Raw genomic sequence first — 12,452 nt, 5'->3', positions numbered from 1 at the left:
CAGTACCATGCTTCCCACAACAACCCCTCCAACTAAGAATAAACATTTTAATTCTTTTCTACATTGACCAATTTATCAAGCTATTTATTACATCCCCAGAATGCATTGGAAAGGGGAAGGACAGTGAAAAAGGTGGGAAGGGACAATGGAGATGCTGCTGAATAGAATCCTTGAGGCCTTGAGATTCTGGAATCTTTGTTTCTGATCTGAGCTTTCAGACAGAGTTAAAGTAAGAACATTGAGTCTTGATAAGCTTTCTAAGCTTCTTGGTATAGCATGTTTATTTAGGCATTTTAATTTGCCCTTTTCAGCCCAGTATTTGCATCACTCCTTTACCCTCCTTGAAACGGAAAAAAAAATGATTAAGTTTGATATGGACACAGAAACCAATGTCCTTAGCAAGGCTACCTTTAAATACACTGGTAAGTTAGTAAGAGGGCAACTAGGTGATGCAAAGGATGAAGCACTGGACCTGGAATCAGAAAGACTTATTTTCCTGAGTTCAAATCTGACCTCAGACACTTACTAGCTGTGTGCCCCTGGGCAAGTCACTTAACTCTGTTTGCCTCAATTTTCCTACCTATAAAATGAGCTGGAGAAGGAAATGGCAAGCCATTCTAGTATCCTCACCAAGAAAACTCCAAATAGGGTCACAAAGAGTCTTACGTGACTGAAGCAATAACAACAAAGTCAGTGGAAATGGAAGCAATGCTTCTGAGAGGCCCTAAGACTACTGCCCAAAGGTCAGCCAAGAGGAAATCTTTTAAGAGAGGGATGAGCTACAACGGTGGAGAACAGGTGGGAGAAAGTGGGGTGAGGGGAGGAGAGAAGGGCAGGACCAGTGAACCCAGGTGATGATTCTTGCAGCCTAAAGATTTTTATCAGGCAAGTTTTAGAAGAATTAAATTAATAATTTATCTGAGCAGATAAAATTCATCCATGTGAAATAGGAAGTCTTTCTCTCTTAAGGGCAAGGTATGCAGCCTACATCTTCTTGACAGACCTGAGTTCTGGCTTCCTCTACACAAGTGATACAAAGAAGGAAGAATGAGGTGAGGCTATTCCCCACAGGGAAGACCCTCCCTATCATCGCCTCCCATTACTACAAGAAACTGCTACGTGGGACTGGGACCCAGAAAGATATTCCTTCCCAAAGAACCTGTGACAACTTTAAGAAGTGGGAATTTAAAAGATTATGGTGGGTGTTTCTGCCTTTCTGCCCCACAGCTCTGGTAAATTATGCAGGGAGTTCTTTTTTTAAGATTTTGGCTTCCCACAGCCAGTAAGCTGGCCTCTGTACTCTCCAACTCTCCACCCACCATCCAGATGGCTCAATTATTCCAGCTTTCCTCTGTAGGGCAGAGCTAGCCCCTGGCAAAATAGTAAGAAGAAAGACCAGTAGACTAGGATTCAGAAGATCACTTCTGCTTCTGACTCTCACTTTCTAAAGTTGTGTGACCTTGAACAAGTTATTCCACCTCTCTGCATGGTGCAGTGAAAAGAATGCTAGGATTTTGAGTCAGATGACATTGGTTCAATGTCTATCTCATTTCAGATCCCAGACCTGCTACTTGCTGCCAATATTTCCCTGGGTAAGTCTTATAACCTCTCTGGGCCTCAGTTTACTCATTTGTAAGATGAAGCAGTTGGACTAGATGGTGTTTGAGGTCCCTTCCATCTCTAGATCTGTGATCCTATTAACCCTATTTCATAATCCTGCATATTTCCTAGAATGCCCCTGCTACATCCCAGACGAATGGTGATGGGCAGCTTACTACCACACACTATCTGGGGCCAGCAGTTCCTTTACTTCACCCTTGGAGAGTTAATTTGCCTTGAGTAAATTATCTATTTCTTATTGCTTCTCATCCCTACGTTGTCAAAAAACTCTGCTTCTTTTGACCGCAGCTAATTAGATGGGCAGACGCCTGGTAGTGGAGGGAACCCGGGTGAGCAAAAACACCTGCCAAAGCAACTATTTATTGGTGCTCCTGAGTGTCAGAGTGTGAAGAGGGCTGCAGATTGTATCTAAATGTGCTAAGCCTGAAGAAAATGATGATGCTCAAGGGGCCAGCATTTAGAATGTTCCGCAAAACACAGAGGGAACACAAGATATGAAATATAGAAACCAGAACCTGGGGAACCATCCACACTAATAACCCTGTTCCCCTCAGGAGTAAGAATTGAGAGGCAGGTTTGGACTTGCATACAGCTATCCTTTACCTAGTTTTGTACATGGGGGAGCAACATAGAGTCCCTTTGTTGAGTCAGTCTCTGACTTTGCAGTCAAATGTTGGGAAAACAGTTTGCCATGGTTGATTATTGCCTCTCTTGTGGTAAGCAACTGCTCGGAAGGCATCTCTAAAAACTCAGCTAGGGGATCGAAGAGGTAATTGACGGGCCAGAAGAGCCAAAGATGAGGCCACTGTCTTTGGATATTACTCTAACAGGAAAGACAGTGTAGTTTGAAAAGAGAATCAGAAAACTTTGATTCTCATCCTTGGTTTTGCTATTTTCTGGATGATCAGAAGCCAAGTCTCTTCATTTCTCTGAGCCTAAGTTAACCCACATACAAATGAGGATGATAATCCATGCACTTCTTCACTCACTGGCATTGTAAGAACCAATTGAAATAAGGAATATGAAAGGGCTTGAATCTCAGAGTTGGAAGGGATACCAGAAGCCATCTAGTCCAACCTGTACATGAAAAAGAATCTCTACAACATACTTCCAGCCTTTTCTGAAAGACCATCAGTATGAGGGTACCCACTTTCTCCTGCAGTAACCCATGCCACTCTTAGACAACTCTAAATGTTAGGAAGCTTTTTCCTTACTTCTTTAGTATCTCAATGAACTCAATCCTACAGGTATTTCCCCCAAAGATACAGATCATTGCTGAGAGCCTAAATCTATCTTTCTGCACTTTCTACCTGTAGGGCATAGTTGCGCATTCAGGGGCCAAAAAGAATAGGTCCCCCTGTGAGATTCCTCTAGATAATTGAAGACAGATGTCATGTATTTTTTCTTCTTCTCTAGGCTAAACATCCCTAGTTCCTTCAACAGATGCTCATATTGCACATCTTGAGACTTTTCATTATCCTAGTTGCCTTCCTTGGGATGCTTTCCTCTGTTTCAATGTCCTTTCTAAAATGTAGTGCCTACAGCTAAGTACAACACGGCAGATATGGTGTTTCCATGTGTGCTAAACAACTCAGGAAACTGTCCTAAACCTCTGTATCCTGATGATGAGAATGATTCATCCAGCACAAACAAGGGGATTTTGAAACAATAACTTTGCTTAGCTTATAAGTCTTCAGGTGTTGAATACAGTGCAAGGATAGTACATTGATAATTCCATTCCAATGGTTCTCATTTTGAATCTGGTTCACTTGAGCACCAAGACCTCTCTGTCTCCCTTTCCCTCTCAGAGATGACACCAGTGATAGTGGCTAGTGGCTAGTGCAGAGCCAGATGATATTAGAAAACCAGAAGATCTGAGTAAGTATCAGGATCCCTGAACTAGGTGGTTTTAACCAGCTACCAGGTAGTGGGCCACCAATGCAAAGCTTTCAATTATTCTCTAGCTGGTTATATGTGGGAAGCTGGAGGGAAGGGGTAATGGCCATCAGTATTACCTAACTCCCAGTGGCTTATATCCTATCATGTCCCTCCATGAGATTCTACCTGTACCACAGTCAAAGAACCAGGTCTTGAAATCCTAGTCATGCCATTAGACCTGATCCCTCTCTTGTAATTTGTATAACTCTAGTCAAACTCCACCACAATGTAACAGAATACAATGAAACTATCTTCACCTATTTCTTTGACACTATGCCTCCCTTAATGCAGTCTAAGGTAATTGCGCTGGTTTTCTTTTTTTCTTTTTTTGGTTTTTTTTTTTGAGGGAGGAAGGTAGGGCAATTGGGGTTAAGTGACTTGCCCAAGGTCACACAGCTAGTAAGTGTATCAAGTGTCTCAGGCCGGATTTGAACTCAGGTCCTCCTGACTCCAGGGCCGGTGCTCTACTCACTGTGCCACCTAGCTGTCCCTGCACTGGTTTTCTTGATCTCTGTTGAGTATATGGAGTCTTCTGTCACTGCCCCTCTTTTTCAGAGAAACTTCTATCTAGACATACTTCTCCCATTTTATACTGGTGAATTTGGTTGCTTAGTTTGTTACCCCAAGTGTAACATTTAACACTTTTCCCAGTTAAATTTCATCTTATTAGATGAGGCCAGACATTCTATCCTGTCAAGGTACTTTAAGATCATAATTCATACTATCCTGGATCTAAAGGAGGAAGGTACTCTTGGAGGCCAATTATTTCAACCTCCCTCTTTTTAGATATGAGGATATTAAAGTCCAGGGACATTAAGTGATTTTTCTAAGGTCAATCAGCTAAGAGTCAGATGCAGATTTGAACCCAAGTTCTCAGACTTTAAAGTCAATGCTCTTTCCCATTTACCACACTGATGTCATTTATTGGGTTAGTTATTGCTACTAGCTTTATGTCATCAGCAAGTTTTATAACCATGTTATCAATCAAAATCACGGATTAATAAAAAAAAGTTAAGCCCTACAAGGTCAAGCACAAATCCCTAAGGCACTCCAATAAAGATTTCTTGAAAGTAGGCTTCATGTCATTCAGTACTCTTCTGGGTCTGACCATTCAATCAATTCTGAAAGCACCTAACTGTTCTAACATCAAGCCCCTATCTCTCCATCTTTTACACAAGAAGTACATGAGACTTTAATCAACTGATTCGCTAAAACCAAAGTAAGCAATATCTGGTTTTCTCCTGACATATTTGTCTAGGATCACTTTTTGTCTTGTTTTTGCTTTGCTTGCTTTTGTCTGGACATATGATTTCATTGGTGTAAAGAGCTTTCTTTACCAATACAGAATGGCACCCATTTTGTAATGTACATTTAGAGAGAGTTGCTTGTGGCGCTGCGAAGTTGAGTAACTTCTCATGGTCACACAGTCAATATGTATCAGAAGTAGGGCTTGAACCTAGGACTTCTCGCCTCCGGGGCCAGTTCTCTATCCACTATACCGCAGTCTATTTTATTAGCTTATTAACCCTGTCAAGAAAAAAGGAAATGAAAATAATCTATTACAGTGTATTATTGATGAAGACACACTACATCTTATTAATTGGTGTTTTCTTGTCTTGCCGTTCACTTATCAGCCAGATGCATTCTTGTAATTTACCAGGAATCAAAATCAAGTTTGCAGTCCTAAAGATTGCAGTTCCTACCTTCTTCACTTTGTTTTGTTTTGTTTTGTTTTTCACTTGGGATATGTGCTTTTCCCTAATCCTGCAGAAACTTCTTCACGATCTTTCAGAGATCACTGGCAGTGGCCCCGCAATCACGTTTGCCAGCTGTTGTCGTTGCTGGTAGTTGGTAGTTTTTTAGGCGTTTTGTTTGTTTGGTTTTTGTCTTAAGTACTCTACAGTGTAGTTTATCTGGACCTCAAGACATTAATTCATCAAAGACAACTAGGTCTCTTCTTACTCTACATAAACCAAGTGCTTAAGAAATGCTTGTTAACTGACAGACTCCCCCCCTTTTTGAGTTTAAGCTTTCCAGTGACCATTTTTGTCCAGTTCTTTCTAGTCTAGCGATGTCTCCTTATTAGGAAAAAAGAAGCAAAGGAGGAAATGAGTGGCTATGACTGATTTCTCATCACCAGCAGGTATCATTGTCCTATCTACCCTCATCAATGATCCTACCCCTTTTAAAGCCCTCTCTTTTTCACTGTGGCTTTAAATAACTTTTTCTTGCCCTCACCAGTCTCACCTCTCATTCTGAGCTTTGGAAATGAGGCACTCTATCTACAGAACAGTGGCATGCTTTTATATTCAATACTAATCACTTGTCCTTGCTTCCATCTTTTATACAATTCTTAAAAGCTAAGTTTCAGTGAGTTCCCTGATCATTTAATTAGTCTTTTAAACAAATTTCTCCTTTTCTCTTCATTAGAAGTTCCTGTCTCTATATCTTCCAAATTTCATTTTTGAGGGAATCCCATCTATACTAAGTTAACTTTCCCTGTATAATTTAGGCCATGGGATCCTACTTATACTTCCCTTTTCTCTCCCAAATCTGGGATGCATGTCAACTTGTGCTCCAGTTTCTTCTTCTTCTCTATTAAAGATGAAGTGTCTACTCTCCTTTCCATTTCAGAAACCACATGTTGTTCAGAATCTAGTCCCACTCATGAAGTGTACTCCAGCCCTGGCAAGATCATTTCATTCTTATACACATATTAAATTGTGGTCCAGAAGTTAGGAACCTACTCTCAGAAGATCCTACAGTCATCTCAATCATTTGATTATTTCCTAAATGTGTCTTTTTTCCCCTGAAACCTTTTCCTTCCATTAGTAGTAGTGATGAAAACACTACTGTCCTAAGGTCTTCAGTTACTTGCCCAGGATTTTATGAATCTTAGTAGCAATTTCTAGATATTGTCTGGCAATATCATTGAACCATATATGAATCTCCAGGAGTGAATAATAGCCATCAGGAATGATGAGACAGAAGATTTTGTATCATGTACTAAATATGTACCCCAGAAAGACAGCAGACTTCATTAATGTCAGGCTAACAACTGCTTCTAGGTAAGGTATCAGCTCATCTCTTCCACCTCTGACCGTTATTAATAATAATGATAACAATAAGAACTAGCACTTATGAGCAGTTTAAGGTCTACAAAGTGCCTTACAAATATCTCTTTTTAACCACTGGGAGGTTAGATACTACTATTGTTCCCATTTTTAGAGGAAGAAACTGAGGCAGCCATGTTACATGAGTTGCCTAGGATCACACAACCAGTATCTTAGGCAGGATTTGAACTCAGGTCTGTCCTGACTCCAGGTCCAGCCCTCTATCCCCTGTGCCATCTAGCTTACCCTTACTGAATGATCTCTTCTGATGGCATGGAGAATCTATGTTATCATTCCTTAGAATACACAAAACTACTTCTTCCTCTGAGGGTCCAGCTCATTCCCTCTATAAGGATACTCATAGCTGTTCTTATTTCTTTTCTTTTCTCTAACATTCCTCCATCCTCCAATCTCCTGACAAAAGTCAGGATTACTCTACACCTCTTCAAGTCCTTTTTTTCTTCTTTGTTTTTGTCTTAAAATTCCTCTTCCATTTTTTGAAGGAATATTTCATTATCCCTGATGTCCTAGAAAATGGAAAGGCATTCCTCAATTCCCTTTAGCCCCTTCCCCTAAGAGAGAAAACAACCTTTGAATACAGTTAATAGATACTTAATTGGGGCAGAAAGACAAGCATCTCTGCAGACAACTGCAAAATTCTCCCTCTTTTCCATACTTGCTAGAAAACAAGATCATCGGTCCCACATTGTTTTTGTTGGTACCTTTTGTGGCCAACTCCTGTGGTGCATCGCTATGGCAAATGAGTTATGTCTAGACTTATGGTCCAGATGCTCAATTGATGTTTCAGTGGGGTTTCTCCATTGGTGGTAAACAGGTCATGACAGACTCAGTGAGATTGTTCTATTAACATTCTTCTATATTAATGTGAGCTATTACCATTCTCCCTCCTATACCATGCCCTAGAGCTCTGTCTCTCTCTCTTTCCTTCTATCCTCACCTAGAAAATAATGAACAATGAAGCGGAGATCCTTCTAGGATTGGCCAAAAAGTTCTCTCCCCAAGACAAGCTCTATGAAGCCCACCAGGCATTCGATGAGTAGTCTTCCATATTTATCTTCTTATATTTTATGCTCCCTATCCTTACAAGCTCTGGGGTGCCTCCCCTGGAAGAAATTGAGCCCAGGTAAAATTCCAAAGGGGTGTACTAGGGAAAGAGGCACAGGAGAGCTAGGAGGAGTCAGTGGAACTATCATGGTTTAGAATGCAGAGAGTTTGCTGGACAGGTAAGCTGTTGGCTGAATCCAGAGTGTTATCAAAACAAGAAGAGTCAAAGGTCTCAGCAGGTAGGTTTTAGAATCCAAAGGTTAGAAATAAGAACACAAGATCTTATCTTATCTCTCATCTGAAAGTTCCTTCCTTATCAGAGAGATAACGAAAGGACCTTAGAGTCAACCTGCACATTTTACAGAGGAGGAAACTGAGGCACAGATAAGTTAAATGACTCATCCCAGGTTTTACAGGTACTAAGTAAAAAAAAAACTAGCATGGGATCCCAAGGTGTTCTAACTCCAAATCCAGGGTTCCTCAGTAGTAGTATGTATACTATACAGAGGTGAACTCTAATCTTGGTGTAGATTCTCTGAGGCCTTTAATGCTCCCTGACATGTTTGAGAAGGAGGAAGAAGCAGAAAGAGTTCATAACTTTGTGCTACAATCAATAGGACAGTTGACTGCTTGCTCCTATCTATCCTTCTCTGCTGGGTAGCTTCTGTATTTCCCTAAACCCATCACTCCCACTGGGTAGCGAATGTTCTTTATGTTTCCCTAACCTCACCACTAAACTCAGCTCTCTACTGAGTCAATCAAGCACGATGTCTATTCGGTGTCTATTATGTTCCCAGCACTATGGTAGGCACTGGGGATATCAATCTGAAAGTGAGAAAATCTTTGCCCTCAAGAAGTTTCCATTCTATTGGGAAGGGTGATAGATATGCCATTAACAACTGAAGATACAATGTGCTTAACTTATAACAAAGCTCCTTTTCTCTCCTACTCCTCTACTTGCTCTTCTTCAATTAGCTAGCAGGGAAATAAACATTGCATAAATTTTAAAAGGTGTCAACAATTGATCATAGTTTAATGTGATAGTTCCCAAGATAACTTACATTTTTAAGGCTATCTGGAGGTGGCAGGACTTACAAGGGAATGATTCTCAGATTCTGGGATTTCAGACTGCAGAAAACTGGAGCAAGGTATGTTTTTGTGGTAAGGGGTGCTCCCTAGGGCCCCAGGAAATCGTGGGGAATGGAAATCTAGATCTTTTTCCCAGATCCACAAGAAGGTTTGTTTTAGAGATGGCAAAAATTAAAGATTTAATTATAAATAGGGAGGAATGCCCTCCTCAAAGCCAGTCAGGCACACTTATTAAGCGCATCATGCCCAACCACTGCTATCCCCTTCCCTTATTAGAAAGGGTAAACAGAACTATCTCTTCCTTGATCATCCCATAGCCTATGTTCCTATGACCACTGGAGGAATTTGCCTTTGAACAATAACGTAAAGGGGAAAGGGACCTTGGATAGACCAACAGGAATGCAAGCCGAAGGTTACCAGTTTTAGCCTTTCCTCACCTTTTCCCTTCCCCAGGGTGGCTAAGTGCCTCCTGAAGACTCCTTAAAGATTCAAAGTAATTTGCCAGGTGCTAGCTGCCAGGTAGATAACTAGAGCTGAAAGAAAGATACTTGCCTCAGCCCAGACTGGGGTGGGGGAAGGGGGCTTGCAGGAGGCAGGAGACAATGGGAATTGGAGTGGGGAGGAACAGACTGCATGACAAATGAAGACATTTTTTAAAAAAGGATTGACAGCTTCCTGAAGGCCCTTTTTTTTGTTCCAGCTGGGTTTGGATGTGAGCCTGACTTATGATAGATATGAAAACATGTTGATTGGCCCCATGCATGATGACCAGAACAATCTCTTTCAAAAAAAGCAATAATGCTCCCTTTGGAGGAGGAGAAAGTTCAGTAGGTAATAGCTGCAGATGGCAGTAGCAGCAAATAATAGCTTTGGTGGCAGGGAGAAATGACAGAAATGAGACATAGCTGGTTACCAGGAAATGAAACCATGAAATGTATTCTAATATGACCTCTATAGTATAGGTTTTCTGCGAAGTGTTCACTCTCCAAGCGATGGAAATTTATAGGAGATTGTACTCCTTTGTATATCAGGGTAGGGGGATGAAACTAATACTTGATTTTCTCTTTTTATTTTCCTTACTATTGCCCTAATGAAACATATTGCAATCTGATATGTGGTTATTGCCTCATTTGTTGGCAGAGAATGCCCTGGACGAGAGCTTGAGCATTATTTACATAACTATTATTACCCAAAGCACCCTACACTGAACCTGTAGTAACAAGACACTCCAGAATAGTGTGAAAACTGTGTTAAAATATTAACAATAATGATACAATGATAAACTGTTTTTGTAGGATACTTTTACATGCATAATGACTTTTGATCCTTGCCCCTTGTGAGGTAAGTATGATATTAATATCCCCCCTTAACAAAAGAAGACTAGACTCATAATGGTCAAGTGACTTGCCAATGGTCACTCCGTTAACAAGGAGCTAATCCATCTTTCGACAACCCCTTATTCTCAGAATCTCTTCCTGCTCTTTTCTGAAAATCTGTTAGAAAGAAAGGTAAGATATCTTTCTCCCCACCCCACTTTCCAGCTTCATTTGTATTTTGTCTTCCTCTAGTCCAGAAGTGGGGAACCTGTGGCCTCAAGGCCACGTATGGCCCTGTAGGTCCTCAAGTGTGGCCCTCTGACTGAATCTAAACTTCTCAGAACAAATCCATTTCTTAAGAGGATTTGAATGAGTCAAATGTAAGTTCCTTGAGAATAAGGAATGTCTTTTCTTGAATTTATATCCTCAGCTTGGCACACAATAAGTGCTCAATAAATGCCTTATTTGTTGCAGCTATTCACAAATTATTTATTGCAAAATACTATGCAAACAACATTGATATGAGGTAGCATATGCTGAGGCCTATGAGTGATCTAAATAAATTTCTATAGAATTCCAGAGGAGGAGGAGATCACCAGGTAACCAGGGAAGATTTCATCAAGGATGTTGACTTAGAGCTGAGTCTTAAAAGAATAAGAGGAAAGGTATACTATGGTATATGATAGGCAGAAATTGGGTGAATACGGAAAAAGAAGCAGAAAGAGGAGTAGAACATTCCAGAAAAAAAGATTCACATAAGTTGAAACAAAGGGAAAATGGTGAAGAGCAAATTGAATAGTCCAGTTTGTTTGCAGTATAAAATCCAAGTAGAGTCTCAGCCTGGAGGAAAGAAGTAGGAAGTAAGGAGGCTGGAGAAATCATAGCTATGCCTTTAATCAAGAAGGAGCATTAATAATTACCCTTCCTATCCTGTTCAGGAAAGAGGAGATAGATCCTGGGGCACTAGATGCTCACCCAGTCAACTTAGACCTGCGCCACTGGGCAGAAATGCTGAGTGGGCCACGCTTTGGTTCTCAGAGAGCACCTCTGAATTTTCAGTTCTGCCTCTCTTTGTGGAAGCCCTAGCTCAGTATCAAGATGTGTATAGCTTTCTGCACTGCTCAGACAAGGGTTCCATATGGCGTTGTTCTCAGTTTCCAGCATAATTTTAAAGAGAAATTTTCACAATGTCCAGAGCCCTAGATGTCTTGCAGATGAAGGAGGAGGATGTCCTCAAATTCCTTGCCGCAGGAACCCATTTGGGTGGCACCAATTTGGACTGCCAGATGGAACGGAAAGAGTAATGGTATCTACACTGTTAATGTGAAGAGAACTTGGGAAAGCTTCTGCTGGCAGTTCGTGGCATTGTTGCCATTGAAAATCCAACTGATGTTAGTGTCATCTCATCCAGGAACACTGGCCAGAGAGCTGCTCTGAAATTTGCTGTTGCCACTGGCGCCATGCCTATTGCTGGACGCTTCACACCAGGTACCTTCACTAATCAGATCCAGGCAGCTTTCAGGGAGCCTCCCCTCTTGATGGTCACTGACCCTCAGGCAAACCATCAGCCTCTGACTGAAGCATCATATGTGAACCTCCCAACCATTGCACCGTGGAACACAGACTCCCCACTTCGCTATATGGACATTGCCATTCCATGTAGTAACAAGGGAGCTCTCTCAGTGGGTCTGATTGTGGTGGATGCTGGCCCATGAAGTCCTATGTATGTATGCATGGTACCATCTCCTGTAAATGCCCATGGGAGGTTATACATGATCTTTACTTCTACAGGGATCCAGGGGATAGTGAAAAGGAAGAGCAGGCTGCAGCTGAGAAGGCAGTGATAAAGGAGGAGTTTCAGGGTGAATGGACTACATCCACCCCAGAATTCACTGCTGCTCACCTAGAAGTGGCTGATTGGTCCAAGGGAGTACGGGTGCCATCTGTGCCCATTCAGCAGTTCCCTACTGAAGACTGGAGTGGTCAACCAGCTACTGAGGACTGGTCTGAGGCTCCTACTGCTCAGGCCACTGAGTGGGTAGGAACTACCACAGAGTGGTCTTAAGTTTTACCTCAGATGCTCTAATAGTGTTAGAAAAATGCTGATGGAAAATAAACACTGGTTTCTTACAAAAAAATGTGTATAGATTTGTGGATTCATCCAATCAAAGTCATCTCTGAGCCCCAACTTAATAGCTCAACCTTGCCTCTTTCTTGAATTAGCTGTATTTCAGGGAGCCCTAGTCACATGACTTTGGCATAATGGAGTTGACCACACCACAGAAACACACAGGCATTCTTAGATTCCACT

General features: G+C 41.4%; 1 pseudogene; it reads left to right on the top strand.

Moving 5' to 3' along the window:
• The first annotated feature begins 11,328 nt into the window (after positions 1-11,328).
• On the top strand, positions 11,329-12,206 carry LOC118830790 (annotated as a pseudogene).
• Positions 12,207-12,452: the final 246 nt, after the last annotated feature.

This window comes from Trichosurus vulpecula, chromosome 9 (genome assembly GCF_011100635.1).
Source record: "Trichosurus vulpecula isolate mTriVul1 chromosome 9, mTriVul1.pri, whole genome shotgun sequence".
In the NCBI taxonomy this organism is placed as follows: Eukaryota; Metazoa; Chordata; class Mammalia; order Diprotodontia; family Phalangeridae; genus Trichosurus; species Trichosurus vulpecula.
Note: the sequence above shows the minus strand (reverse complement) of the source record. Positions and strands in the feature narration are given on the sequence as shown.